The sequence below is a fragment of the Coffea eugenioides genome, chromosome 9 (genome assembly GCF_003713205.1).
Source record: "Coffea eugenioides isolate CCC68of chromosome 9, Ceug_1.0, whole genome shotgun sequence".
In the NCBI taxonomy this organism is placed as follows: Eukaryota; Viridiplantae; Streptophyta; class Magnoliopsida; order Gentianales; family Rubiaceae; genus Coffea; species Coffea eugenioides.
Window position 1 is genome coordinate 15,495,440 of NC_040043.1, and position 15,798 is coordinate 15,511,237.

At 34.4% G+C, this 15,798-nt stretch overlaps 1 non-coding gene across 1 annotated transcript; it reads right to left on the reverse strand.

Moving 5' to 3' along the window:
* Nucleotides 1-9,159: 9,159 nt before the first annotated feature.
* LOC113748476 lies at nt 9,160-9,266 on the reverse strand. The gene has a single exon (XR_003464334.1). It is a non-coding gene; the product is annotated as a small nucleolar RNA R71 (small nucleolar RNA).
* Between the last annotated feature and the right edge of the window lie 6,532 nt (nt 9,267-15,798).

A 15,798-nucleotide genomic window follows, 5' to 3' on the forward strand; every position in this document is an offset into this window, starting at 1 on the left:
TGATATGACCCATATGGATTTTTCTTGATCTATTGAAACCTCACTACGAGTAACTGAGGACAAAAAAAAAATGCTTCATTATGAGAAATTAGGAGTGAATTCCCTCTAATGGTTTTTTCATTGTTTGGATGTTATCATTGTTTGGAATTTCCTCTAATGTTTGGGAGAGACAAAGAAAACGTCAGAGGGAATTCCAAACAATGATTATAGTAGAATTAGACGTTGCTGGGTATTTAATATTTATTCCTATGGTGATAATATTTTTATTCGATATATTAAGAGGCATCTGATTACTACATTACTTAACCTTTTTCGTTTTTTTTTATTTTGCTATCTCTTGATAGGGATTACAGATATATTCTGGGAATTATGAATGACTCCTTGTCTCGAAGCTCTATAATATAAGAATACAAATATCTTCTTTTTCATATGATTTCTGTTTTGGATTACATATTTTCGGTAACAAGAAAAAACCGTATGTAGTGCCTATGAAATTCGAACATTGAAATTAATGTCACAACTTTTAAGTAGCAGTGAAATTGATAGTCGAATACTTTATCTCATAAAATTTCGTCAACCATGCAACATAGCTATTGTTCGCAAAAAAGAACAATTAACAGCAGAAGCAAAGTCATATGTGCTGCTCTTGTATGCTTGCTTCCAGCAATGATTAACAAGCTCTACATTTTCTATGTTTATTTTTTTTAATTTTTTTTGTGACATTTTTCTGTAGCATGGTAAAACTTGAAGAACAATGAGCAGCTAATGGATACAACAAATTTTGAGCTTAAATTATTCTTCTTGGTATGTACCTCGAAAATTTAGATTTACCCAGAACAAACTGAGAACCGAAATACACTATTTTAATAGTTAATTGGAAAAATGTTCAAGATAAGTTTCTACTCTGTCTTCTGATCTTTTTGGGGTAGAAGTCTAATTTAAGCATGTATATTTTAATCTTGAATTTCATTTTTTTTCAGTTTTATGGCTCCATCTTTTACCAATGGTAATTATATTATACGATATATGTGAGATAAAAAAATAATTAAAAATATTTTAATGATCTAAATAAAAAATGTTTGAAAAATTTGACAACCCGAACAAACCCTTGAGATCAATAACCTAGACAATGGCAAAAATTTAGATGCGATGCGATTGCTTTTACATCATGTACAACCATCAAAATCGGACCCTCATTATTATTACTGAATAAATCTTTCCTACATTGATACCATTAGATGAATGATAAATATGCAAAATTTAAATTTAAAATTCAACTTTTGCACATATGTCATGGATCTAACGGTAAGTGTATACACTGTCAGTTTATATAAAACTTACTCTTATTACAAGTATAGGCATGATAAGGGAGAATTGCAATTTTAATGCCCAATACTTGGCATGTGTGCCAAATTGATCCTTAATATTTTAACCAAAACAAATCTAGTGCCCAAAATTTGTGGTTTTAGAAAGGTTTAGTATAACTAACACAAATGGAACAATGATTGACAATGAATATGAAGTTACCATTAGTCCTTAAGTTTGACTTTTCACTTTAGGTTCCCAACGTTTTGATTTTGAATTATTATAACTCCATTTAGATTAGCTGTTTTTGGAGTGTTTTTAAAATATTTTACTGTAACAATATATGTAAAAAACTTTTATTATAGATATTTTTAGTGGTGTTTTTAGTGATTTTTTTAAGGATATATTTTGGGATATTTTTAAGATTTAAAATTTCAGTGAGGTATTTTGAAAATTTTCAAAAACTTCACCAACAACCACCACCACCAGCACTCCTTCCCCTCCCTCCCTCCTTCTCTCTCCATTTTCCTCCTCTCCTCTTCTCGTTTTCTTAGTCCCCTTTTTCTTCTTCCATTCTCTCCCCTTGTCCCTCCTCTCTCCTCCCTACCCCTATCTCATGACCCCCCTCCCACTCCCTCTTTTTGGTTGCAGTAGGAGAGGGGTAGGGAGGATGAAGAGGGAGAAGAGAGGAGAAAGAAAGAGGGAGGAGGAGAAAGGAAGAAGAAGGAGAGGAAGGATGGGGTGAGGAGAGAGGAGGGGAAGGAAAGGGAAGAGGGAGATGGGAGAGGGACGGTGGTGGCAGTGATGGATAGAGGTGGTGGTGGTGGGTAGTGGTAGTGGGTGATGGATGAAATAAGAAAAAGAGGGTAGGGCTTTGATTTTTTTTTAATTAGGTATATTTGAAAATTTTGAAGTATTTTAGGAGTTATTTTTGTTCGTGTATTATTGTAGTATTGTCTGTGAAAAATTGCTTTATGAAAAAGGGTCAAATTCAAATGGATATTTTCTAAATTTTAAATAGTGATATTAAGAGTTTTAACATGAATTGAGATGCAAATTAGAATGGTTAGTATTAAATGGGTGATAAGAATTCTAATTAAAATTCTTTTTATTCTTTATTCTTTATTTTTATTTCATTTACTCATGCTAATAATATTTAAAAATATTTTAATATGTGAAGTAATTTGAAAAGTTTTTGAAAAAATATCTTTTATGTTTCGTTATCTTTCTTGCCAATTAAAAAACTAACATTCCAATAATGTAGTTTTAAGGCATTTATTTTAATATCTATGTACCTTGATAATCATTTAGTGGTCCACATAAGGTGTATGAAATGCCAGTTTCATTTCAAATTCAATTGATAACCTATTAAAATGCCACAAGAAAGATCAACTTAATTCACAAAAAGTATATATTCTTTATGTTTTAAAGGGATATTTAATTAAGTTTTTAATTATCATTAGATATAAAAATACTAAAACTCATTATCAATTAATTATTTGTGGCTAACAATGCAAAAGAAAAGAAACATATGATATATTATTAGTATGAATAAATGAAATAAAAATAAAAAGAAAAAAGTGTAAGTAGAATGATTATTAGCCATTTAATGCTGTTTCATTCTAAGTTGCATCTCAATTCATGTTAAAATAATATCACCATTTAAAAATTAAGAAAAGATAATGATTTAAATCAAAACATTGAGGACCAAATGTGCAAAGTCAAAATTATTGACTAATGGCAATTTAGTGTTGACCATTAGTCATTGTTCTATTTCTATTAGTTATCCTAAATCTGCCTAAAATCACAAATTTTAGGGATTAGATTTATTTTGACCGAAACATTAGGGACCAGTTTGGCACAAAGACCAAACATTAGGAACCAAAACTACAATTCTGCCTTTATCACAATAAGTTTGATAAAAACTTAGAGTTTTTGATAATTTTACAGCAATGAGTTTTAGTAACGAAAAATAATGGATAAGTGAAATCATGCTCTTTAATAGGTAATCATGAAAATTACTAACTCACTCCGATTGACCTTAAACAAACATTATGCATAAGTATAGATGAAATTGAAATCCATTCCTTGGCTTCAAACTCACTTACCATATGCCTCTTAAAATCCATTTACTGTATTTTCTCTCACAATCTCACGAGATAAAAGATTTCATTATTGAAAGATTCAAGGACCCTAAAACCACTATTCACAATGTGAGGTAAATGAAAGAAAAAATCTTCACATTAGTAAATATCTGGATAGAGTTGTCTAACAATACTCACAGTGACCATCCAATCTTACTTTTAACTAGGGGTGGGCAAAATTATCTGCTAATCAGAAAATCCGCCATATCTAATCCAATCCGAAAATTATAAGATATCCGATTTGTATTATTTGATCAAATGAAAAGAGGGTCGGGTACCCGCTTAGATGTGGGGCGGGTTAAGGTCAAATAATTAAAAACCCGTAGATGCCCAACCTGCTCCGCATATATATATATATATATATATATATATATTTATTTATTTATTTATTTATTTTTATACACATACTATAAAATAATATTTTTAGAGCTAAATAAGTAATTTCATTGAACAAAATTCCATTACAAATATGAGAAATTATAGTTTATTTACAAGATTCATTTGTAGAAGTCATGATTTTATGTTTTATAGAAAAGAGTTTAATTAATGTGGAACACATATTTAGAAATATGTGTTACTTATTTCAAACTTGTATTGATTTTTAATTCTTTTAATTTTTTTCCTTTATTTTGTACTCTTTTCGCATGCTTGTTTCTTGGTGAGAGATTTTTTTTGAGAAAAAAATCTTTATTGAATCATAGATGAATGTGCAAAATATAAAATTAAATTAATATAAATTATTTTTGAAAAAAATTAAATAATAAATGAGGTGGGGCGAGTACCCATTGACCCGATCCTATTTTAGCGGATATTCTATAATCGGGTACTTGCTGTTGTGCGAGACGGATAAGGGTCAGAAAATGCCTGACCCACAAGGTACGGGTCGGGTCAGCCAAATAACGGATGGGGCGGGTACCCGACCCATGCCCATCCCTATATAGGAATTTGAGAGAGGTAATTCCCAACACAATCGTTATAGTAGTGTTTTTCTATGCATCTCGTTGACCATGTAAAAGATGAGATCGCAAGAGTTAGTGGGATCACTCCATTGTGCATAAATTCAAGAAAAAATGCGAAGGGGAACATAATGAGTGTGTTTGGATAGAAGATTATTTGAAATATTATTTAAAATAATTACTGTAACACTTTATGTGATGTGACGTATATGAGATAAAAAAGTAATTGGAAAGATAAAAAGGTATGTTAACAATTGTGTCTGTGATACAAGCAAATAATTTAGAGCCAAATAATGGCTATCCAAAATGTCACGAAATAACAAAGGCAACTCACTGTTTAATTGTGTTGTTTGGGTCGTAAGTTTTTGTCAAAAAATTTTGAAAATATTATTTTAACACATTTTTTAATCACTTTTTTTTTTAGCATACACACGTCACATTTAAAAAACACAAACCAATTAGTTTATTTATCATTGGTTTTCTCCCGGTGAGGACGAGATGGCAAGGGCAAATAGAATATCAATCAAACTATTCAGGGACGCAAACAAAGAAAATCAAAATTTTATTCGTTTAAAAAATAAGTCGCTTAGTCCAATTGATCTGCAACGAGCGGAGAGCATTTAGGCACCATTTAGATCTTCAGTTTTCCAGAATTTATTTTCAAAAACCCTCCTAGCTAAGTTATTTCCAAATGTCTCGGGAATTCAGTCTTGCCTTATTAACAATTCCAGGGAGATACCATGTTTCCATTACTAATAAAAGAAGCATCAAGTTGGCTTTAAGTCGTAAGAATTGATTACTTTAAATTGTATATTCAAATCCTACCATTAATATAACACCTGTATATATTGGTAAGCGATATTCCATCGATTCGAGCACTTGTATTAGTAGACGATCTGCAAGCGACTTATGGTTCGAATATTTCTCAAGAAGGAAACACCTGTTGCCATCTCCTTCTTGTGGCCCACCAGCCCACCACCATTGATCAATGATTCATTCGTTCGTTTCTGCCAGTGTATAAATTCACTTAAAAAGAAAAGGACTTCATCCTCCTCCTCACCCTCCGCCAACCCCGCAAAACGTGGCGTAATTCACCATAAGTAACGCTCCCTCTGACATATAATAAGCTTGACTTAGCTGATTTCATCCTTCACTGGTGGTTACGCAATCTCCAATAGAAGTACACTGGTATTACAGCTTTCTGAAGAAGAAGAAGACGACGATGCCAGTCTTCACGTCACTCGCCAACACACGAAAAAATCCAAATCAATGCAATCATCTAAACAAAAAAGAAGAGATGTATAACAACAGATGGGTACCCTTCTCGGCTCACCATAGCTGCCTGCCTTCACTCTTCTGTTTCCTCCTGATTCCCTACTTAAAGCCATCTACTTCTACTACTGAAATTTATACCAGCCATTAAAATTTCAATTTATTAGTATTAATTACTTACCATTTTAATATCCTCCAAGTAAAACTACTAGCATTTTTTTAAAACCAAAAAAAAAAAGAAAGCAAAACGAAGCAGCTAAATTTGCAGAAAATGAGAGGAACAACAACAATGGTGTTGTTCCTGTTCATAATTGTTTTCCTTTCTGCCGTTTTGGCATTGTTCGCTGCCAATGTTACGTTCGATCACCGTACTTTAGTGATCGATGGCAGACGGAAAGTTCTGATCTCCGGTGCCATCCATTATCCTAGCAGCACTCCACAAGTCCGTGCAGCTCTCCTCCCCTGGAGTTCAGTTTCAAACATATTAGTACTAATTTTTACATGCATTTATACGCTTTTTGCAAACTATTCGTGTTAAGTGTGTGGAAATTTATTGGAAACATGGAAAGGCAGATCAGAAGTTCAAATATGGAGGTTTGGATGCCATCGAAACTTACGTCTTTTGGAATTTGCACGAACCGGTTCGAGGCCAGGTCTCATCTTTTTGGCTTTCTTTCCAATTATGCTTTGCTTCAGTAGAAATTTTATGTTGCTCCGGAACAACTATTGGGCATGCCTAGTGGAGCAAAATACACAGGCAGAAAAAATAGTTTACATTTCTTCGATTTTTGTGCATATTATGTTTGTAGTTTTTCTCTTTCTAATTATGCTTTGCTTCAGAAGAAATTATATGTTGGTTCAAAGCTACTACTCGGCATGCCTAGCAGAGCGTAATATAGAGGCAGACAAATATTTTACATTTCTACGATTTTTGTGTATATTATGTAGATACCAAAAATTTTGGTAATTTGTTTATTTTTATTTTATTTTATTTCATTTTTTAGTTATTTCAATTTATTTTTATTATTATTGTTATCTTTTATTTTTAAAAAAAGAAAAAAAAAGAAGAACTTATTTAAACAAAATCATTTTTTTGTTTGATTGTTTTATAGGAAAAGAAAAAAATGGGAATGAAAAAAAATCTGATTTTTGTTAAAAAAAAATTCTGTTGCGTGTCATCTTCTCCTCCAGCTGCATTCTTGTACCAGAAACAGTACACTGTAGCTGGCATTTTTGGGGCAATTTTGATGCGATTTTGCTTCCCTTTCTTTTCCTCCAAGCTCCCAAGTACAAGAGCCACCTCACCTCAATAGAAATCATCAAGAAAATTCTGGAAGGAGGAGGATCAAATGGCTCAAAATGAGCCAAACAAGTCCAGGTTTCATCCTCACCTTTGAGGTGAGGGTTTAGTGATTTTTGATAGGTCGAGATTTTGTCATTTATTTTATAATTAATTCCCTCTTATTATCTTACCAAATGTGCGTTAATTGACGGATTCTATTCACTATTAGAAATTTGTGCTGATTGTAGAGAGTTGAAACAAAAAGTGGTAAAAATGTGCAAATTTCTCACTACATTTGCTATTTGACGCGGGACGTCCAGTGTTGCAAAGTGGGGTCACAAAATCTACCAACCGATGGAATTACCGGCTATATGCTTTTGGTTAATATGGGATTCACCAAATCAATTTTGATGGCAATTAATAGGAGAGTTTGAGTGGTAGAAGAAAACAAGAGACCAATTTGGAATTGTTTCCTTATCTACTAATTCAAGTGCAGCAGACTAGCATCTTATTAGGACTCTTCCTTTTATTCTTTTTAGTAGCTTTCAAAAGGCAATCAGTAGAGACATAAAGGGCAGATCTGTTTTTGTTTTGTTCTATTCTTATTCCATCGGATTGTCTCATCTCAATTAGAGACGTTTGGAGACTTGCTCTTTTGTCTTGTTCTTTTGTTTTTCGATTGGATTTCATCGTCTCAATTGCAGAGGCAATGCATTCAACAGTTAATTTTGCAATTTTACATGGGACTTTCTCAACAGAGATGAACTAAATCTTTATTTGTAGTCAAAGAACAACGGAGGACTTGGTTCGACTTAAATTGTGAGATCAAACAGATTTTACTTTTTCCTATTATTTTCTGGTATTCATATATTTTCTGCTTTATGTTCTTGTGGTTGTTGTATTATTCAATTATCCTGGGTCCGGATTTTAGATTAATTCAATAACCTAAAACCAATTAGAATAATTAATTCCATAATTGTTTAATTATTCTAAATTAGTGGTAACTGGCATGATTGGGTTTGTGTCAGGGAAATATACTGGTTAATTTGAAACAACGCTCATAGCGTGTTGTTTGGTTAGAATAGGGTTTCTCTAATTCGTAAGGCAATTGAAAAATTGAACTCTACGGTTGTACTTAGGGTTATTTCGTAATTAGGATAATAGCTAACGGTCGTACATTGGCTATCGATAATTTAAGGAGAAGTTGACTGTCATCATTTGTTTGGCAGTTATAACTTATTTATTAGTTGGTAAGTGAATTATTCATACATCGATGATCAATTAGGAGAACCATTTCCAAAATTGCTCTTGACTAGAGTTTGTCCAATATTATTTGAGTCTTAATACTTTGCCATTTAACTTTTATCTATTTGTTATATTCAAGTAGCATAGGTATTGTCAGGTTTTATAAAATCCCTTTATATCCTGAACTCTAGAAGAAATTAATTTCACCCCATTCCTGAGGATTCGACCTTGCTTGCAACTAGATACAAAATTTATATTTAATTTGAACAGGAATTTATTATTGCACAGGACTGACAATCAGTCAATTTTAGGTGCCGTTGTCGGGGACTGGTGTTAGTTAATTAAGTTTTTTTTTAGTTCATTTTGCTTTTAATTTTCTAGCATTTTCTAGTTTATGCCTCGCTCTTCTTGTACAGGCGAATTAATTTTCGATCCCGAAATAGAGAAGACTGCGCGTAGAACAAGGGAAGAGACCAGACAACACAGGGAGGAGCAATCAGTTGCTTAGAGACTCAATCCAGAAGTCGAACCGACAAACTCTTTTGGTGACACCTTGAGTGACTCTGATCTAGAAGACGCTGCCATGGCTAATGCACAAACATTAAAGGAGTTGACTACCCCTGATCTAAATCAGCAACCCCTATGCATTACTTTTTAAAATTTAGATAATAACACACCTTTTGAGTTGAAATCTGGTCTAATTTATCTTTTACCCTCTTTTCATGGTCTTCCAGGTGAGGAGCCCCACAAGCACTTGTAAGAGTTTGACGTAGTGTGCACAAGTATGAAACCTTCAAGGATTATTGAGAAGCAAATAAAAATATGAGCATTCCCCTTCTGTCTTAAGGATTTGGCCAAGGATTGGTTGTACTATCTACCACCAGGTAGTATCACAACTTGGGAATAGATGCAGAAGAAGTTTTTAAAAAAATATTTTCCCACATCTAGAGCTGTCAGTCTAAGAAAGGAGATATGCGATATTAAACAGCACCCTGAGGAGTCTCTATATGATTATTGAGAACGATTCAAGAAGTTGTGCATCAAATGCTCTCAACACCAGATAAGTGAGTAGTTGCTAATTCAATACTTCTATGAGAATTTATTTTTCCAAGATAGGAGCATTATTGATGCTGAAAATGGAGGGACATTAGTTAATAAAACCCCCAGAAAAGCATGGAAATTGATTGAGAGGATGGCCAAGAACTCACAGCAATTTAGTACACGAGAAGATATCCCGACGCATAAAGTGAATGAGGTGGAGACGTTATCTATCCAGCAGCAGTTGTCTGGGTTGACATTTTTCATTAGGTAATTGGCTGTAGGACATGCACCACAAGTCAGGGCATGTGGGATTTGTACCAATGGAGGATACCATATAGACATGTGTCCAACGCTCCAAGAGGAGAGCACTGAGCAGGTAAACCTGGCTGATCACGCGCCCGCGCCAAGAAGGCAATATGATTCATATTCTAACACATACAACCCAAGTTGGAGGGATCATCCGAATCTTAGCTATTGAGGAAATAGACAGCAGAATTTCATGCCAAATAGACAGCAAGGGTACTAGCAACAATAAGAACCTCGACCGCAATCTTCCTCTTCAGATTCGGTTCCTTCTCTGGAAGAGCTGGTGAAATAATTAGCCACAAGCACTGCTCAGCATTAGCAAAAGACGAACTCTGACATATAGGAGATACGGAATCAAATAAGTTAGATGACAATATCGATTAACCGTTTGGAATCTCAAGGTCAAGGAAAGTTGCCATCTCAACCTGAAGTAAATTCGAAGAATGTGAGCGCCATAACTTTAAAAAGTGGAAGAGAAGTGGAGGGACCTAAACTCATGACTTTGAAGAATAAAAATGAGGATCGGATTGAGAAGGATCTTGAGAAGGAAGGAATGAGAAGCACAAATTTAGAGGTAACTGCTGATTCAATGAATAAAGTTCGATCTAATCGACCACCTTTTACTACCAGGTTGGAGATGCCGAAAAAACAAGATAAGGAGAAGGAGATTTTAGAGATATTCCATAAGGTAGAGATAAACATCCCCTTATTGAACGCCATTAAATAAGTAACAAGATATGCAAAATTTTTGGAGGCCTTGTGCGTTAATAGAAGGAGGTTGAAGGGAGATGAAAGAGTTATAGTGGGGGAGAACAAGTCAGCAGTTCTTCAAAGGAAACTCTCATCCAAATGCAGGGACCCAGGTATGTTCACTATCCCTTGTAGGATAGGAAGTACTTTTATTAGAAATTGTAAATCTTAGTCCATAGTTTCTTATGTTTACAAAACAAATGGATGTTACTAATATCTCCTCAAAGATCTTTTCAGCAATGAAGCAAATCAGGTTCAAATATTAAGTACAAGTAAAAGAGGCAAAGAGTGATGAAAGCTGTTGGACGCTCGTAAAGACTGGATCGAACGTCCGAAAATCATTGCGCAACTTCGGACGCATGAAGAACTCCACCATCGGACGTCTGAAGATATTAAATCATTCCTTCTAAGTTCACTGACTTCGATCGGGCGCACAACATTAAAGCACTAGACGTCCGACAAACATTGCGACACTTTGGACGCAAAGCATTGGAGGCACCGGACGTCCGAAAGAATTAAAGAAAAATTCTCAATTTCACTATCTACCTTCGGACGCAAACATTGAAGGTACCGGACGTCTGAAAGAATTGAAGAAAACTTCTTGAGCTCACTGCCTGTTGTTGGATGCAAGAAACAAGTCTACCGGACGTCCGACACTACCAACGGCTAGTTGACTCTTCTGCTACCTTCTATCCGTTAGAAGCATTAATAGATGAACTTTTTGGTCTTATATAAATAGTGCATGGTCAACCACTTCAAAACTACTTTTGCACATTGAGACTACAAAAGATCTAGAATGATTTTAGAGAGAAAAAATACTCTTCAAGAAAGATTTGTACTCTTGTTTGTGTGGAATTTGTGTAAGCTCTTCTTATGTGAGAATAATACTTCAATAGTGTAGCTTTGTGAGGGTTATTCGGGTGATAGTAAAACTTCCTAACTTGACCAAGTGTAGCTTGGGGCAAGGAGGAAGCGATCCTTTCTTTGTACACAAAGATTGGTTGTATTTGATCAACTTGAAGAGACTTGTTCTATAAAGCGATACTCAAGATCAAGAGGAGTTTGGAAGTATTTGATTTGCCCTTCTTTCTCTTTTACTTACTATCTTGCAAAATATAAATTGATTATCTCTTCTACTTCTGAGCAATCTTGCTTTCTTAATCAATTGTTCATTGTGTGGTCATCGAGAAAAGAGGGTAAATTTCACATCAAGTCAAAAAGTGTCTCGTAATTTAATTAGTTTTTAAATAACCTAATTCACCCCCTCTTAGGTTGTTTTCGATCCTTACAATTGATATCAGAGTTTGATCTCCTAGAAATTAGTTCAATCGACTTTGGAGTAAAAATGACAACCAACAATGCCATATTTTTTGAAGGTCAATCGATCACTAGACCCCCAATGTTTAATGGATCCAATTATGTGAGTTGGAAAGAGAGAATGATTATCTTCTTGCAATCTATTGATATTGAATTGTGATTTATTGTTAATGAAGGTCCATATGATGCCTCTATAATAGATGATGTCACTCATAGACCAAGACCAAAAATAAAAAATGAGTTGACTGGTGATGATAGAACCCACCTTACTTTGAATGCAAAGGCTATGAATATGTTGTATAGTGCTTTAGATTCAAATGAATCCATTAGAGTCAAAGGGTGTAGGTCTGCTAAAAAGATTTGGGATAAACTTAAAGAAATCCATGAAGGGAGTGAGAATGTGAGAGAATAAAAGAAGTCTATCCTAATTACCAAGTATGAATCATTCAAGATGGAATCTCATGAAAACATTGATAAGATGTACTGTAAATTCAATGACCTCATTAAGGACTTAGAAATTCTGGAAAAGGAATACTCTCTAGGTGAGAAAAACAGAAAAATCTTGAATGCCTTGACTAAAGATTGGAAAAGTAAGGTGACTGCCATTGAAAAGGCTAAAGATCTGAAATCTATGCCTATTGAATCTCTTATTAATTCTCTAACCTCTTATGAGCCGAAACTTAACACCAAAGTACAAGAGAAAGAGGATGCAAAGGTAAGAAGGAGCATTACTCTAAAAGTATCTCAAGATGAAGAAGACTCGGATTCCTTGGATGGAAATGATGCGAAAGTTGACGACAATGATCTTGCTCTTATCACAAGAACCTTCAAAAGAATCCTCAACAAAATGAGATTCAGAAAGGGAGGACCCAACAATTCATCTTCAAATCAGTTCAACAATGTAAGAAACAAAGGAAAGCAAGAGGCTAATAAGAAGCAAACTGATAAGTGCTTTGAGTGCGACCAACTGAGACACTACATGAATGAGTGCCCAATGAAAAAGAATAGAGAAGGAAATGATGAACGAAAACGTCATTTCAATAACTTTCAGATCACCTGGAATGATTGCAACTCAAACGGTGATGTTGAAGAAGAAGAAGAATCTGCTCAAATGGCTTTCATGGCTATTGGTGATGATGAGGTAACTACTTACAACTCTTAACTCAATAGTGATGATGAATCTCATGAAGATGTTAATTCTTTCATTGAGAGACTGCATGATAGTTTGAAAAAATCCTGTACTAGAAATAAGCAACTAAAACAAAAGATCAATTTTCTTATTCAAGACAATGCAAACCTTTTTCGACAAAACAAGAATATGAAAGATGAAAATGATCACTTCAAAAAGAATGAAACTGTTCTACTTTATGAGCTTGATAGAAAAACAAAGTTTTGTGACTTATTTAAAAAGGAACAAAGTGACTTGAAAAAAAGAATAGATTGTCTAAATGATTTGTTTCAACATAAGAAACAAACTGTTTCCAAAAGAACGAATCAAAATCTCATGAGAAAAGGCTGAATTCTAGTGCAAACGAATTTACCATTTATAGGAGAAAACAAGTTAGATTCGTTAAACCTGTCCATACAAGTAATTTGCTGACTATGTGTAGTTTTTGTTGCCAAATTGGTCACGTATGAAGAGTAATTGCTATGTAAGGAAGAATATGAGAAATGACATGAAATACATATGGATAGGTAGACATAATGCTAACTTTCAAGGACCCAAAAAGTAAAGGGTACCAAATATTATCTTGTGAATTTTTGTGTAGGTGAACTTCGTGAACATCATTAAGGAATCAAAATGGTTCATTGATAGTGGATGTTCAAGGCACATGACCGGTGATCCATTATAATTCATCAAACTCAAGTCAAAATCAAGTGAAAAAGTAACATTTGGGAATGATAACAAATCCAAAACAGTTGGAATAGTAGATGTTGGTAAGAATGGTCAAACCTTTGTTCATAATGTCCTTCTTGTTGATAATTTGAACTATAACTTGTTAAGTATTAGTCAATTGTGTAATAGAAATCTGTTTGTATTATTCAAAAAGTATGAGTGTCTTGTTCTTGACTCTAAATTTAATATTATCTTCAAGGGAAAAAGGATAAATGACATCTATGTAGTTATTTTTGAAAATGTTGATTCCTCTAGATTTAAATGTCTTAAAGTTGAAAATGAAGACCCTTGGTTGTGGCATAGAAGGCCTGTCATTTCAACATGGATTTGTTAAAAGAAATTTCCAAAAAAGGAACTTGTTAGAGGTTTGTCAAAAATTAATTTTGAAAAGGATAAAATTTGTGATGCTTTTCAATTTGGTAAGCAAGTAAAAGTTTCATTTAAACCAAAAAAATGTGTTTCTACATCAAAATCCTTGGAACTTTTACATCTTGATTTGTTTGGTCCTATTTAAATTGCTAGTTTGGGTGGTAAAAGATATTGTTTGGTTATTGTTGATGATTATTCTAGATACATTTGGGTGATGTTTCTTTCCCACAAAGATGATACTTTCAAAAATTTTGTTTCCCTATTTGCAAAAGTTCAAAATCTAATTGGTTTGAAAATTGTTAAAATTACTGATAAGTGAATATTTAGCGTACATTTTGTACAAATTTGGCATGAATTTTTGGTATGTTTTGAGAAAATTAAAGCCATATTTGGACTCTTTTGGTGATAATTGCTTAAATATTGTTTAAAGGTTCAAAACTTGATAAATGAGTGGATTAATGCGTTAATTTGGTGAAATTGTGAAGGTTATTGATGTATGAAATTCATGCACAAACTGAAAGAAATGTAAGGGTTATCCAGAGGACAAAGTACACAAGAAATTGGGAGCTGAAATGTAGAAAATGGGAAGAAGTGAAAAACTGGAAAATTGCTCAACACGGATACGAGCTCGGATCCGTGTGTACAAGAGAGATCCGAGACCTCGTCTGTACTTCTGGCGGAGTGTATCCGAGGTCAGGACGATCCGAGCTCGGATCCATCATGGGAAGTCCTCGGATCCACTGATCCGAGCTCGGATCAATTTTCAGCCCTCGGATCAGAGGCTCGGATCTGTCTCTCTCCTCAGCAAGTGGCACAACCGTTTTTCTTTATCTTTCTCACAACTTTTCCAGCTATTTTGAGGCTCAGAAATCGGTGGCACATGCTTCTGCAACAAAAGAGAAGACCAAATGAGTGTAGAAAAAAAAAGAAACATCATATCTTTGACTTCTTTTTACAAAATCTGAGTGGAAGAAATTATGAAGGAAAAAGAATAAACTTTCTACCACCTTTTATGCAGAAACACAGAGGAGAAGCATTTAGAGGAGAAAGAGATAGTTTTCCTTCTTGTAACAAGTTTTCTCTCTACGACCGAAGCTGCAGGTGGAGCTTTAATGGGTAAATCACCCCAAGAAGCTCATAATTTGATAGAAGAAATGGCAGCAAATAACTACCAATGGGCCAATGAGAGAGGTAATACAAGACGTCACGCAGGTATGATAGAAATGGACACTCTCAATATGCTGAGTGCTCAAATGAATAATGTGATGAAGTTGCTAAGTAGACAAGGTGGAGTTGGTCCAAGTTCATCTAATGCACATGTAGCGTGTTGTTCTATATGTGGAGGTGAACATGATACTAATGAGTGTGTTGATTCTGAGCAGGTACAATTTGTTAATAATTACAATCGTAATGCTCAAAATAACCCCTACTCGAATACTTACAATCCAGGGTGGAGAAATAATCCAAACTTTGGATGGAAGGACCAAGGAAATCAACCAAGGCCAACCAATCCACCGGGGTTCCAATCAAGGCAACCACAAGCTGAAACTAAACCGGGTTGGGAGATTGCAGTAGAAAAACTTGCTAAAGTTACCTCGGACAGATTTGAACGAGTAGAAGGGAGACTGGATCAACTCACTACAATGTACAGGAATGTAGAGGTCCAAATTGGTCAAATTGTTAGTTCTTTGAATAATCGAAATCAAGGAGAATTACCTAGCAAAACAGAGGTCAATCCTAAGGAGCATGTGAAAGCCATTACTCTTCGTAGTGGTAGACAATTAGAAGATCCTCCAGTGGTGGAAGTTGAGAAAGATGAGAATGAAAAACAAGAAGAAAAGCAGAGGAACCAAGAGGCGATTGTGGAGGAAAATAGTTGGGAGAATCCAAGAGAAAAGCAACCATCATTTTCCA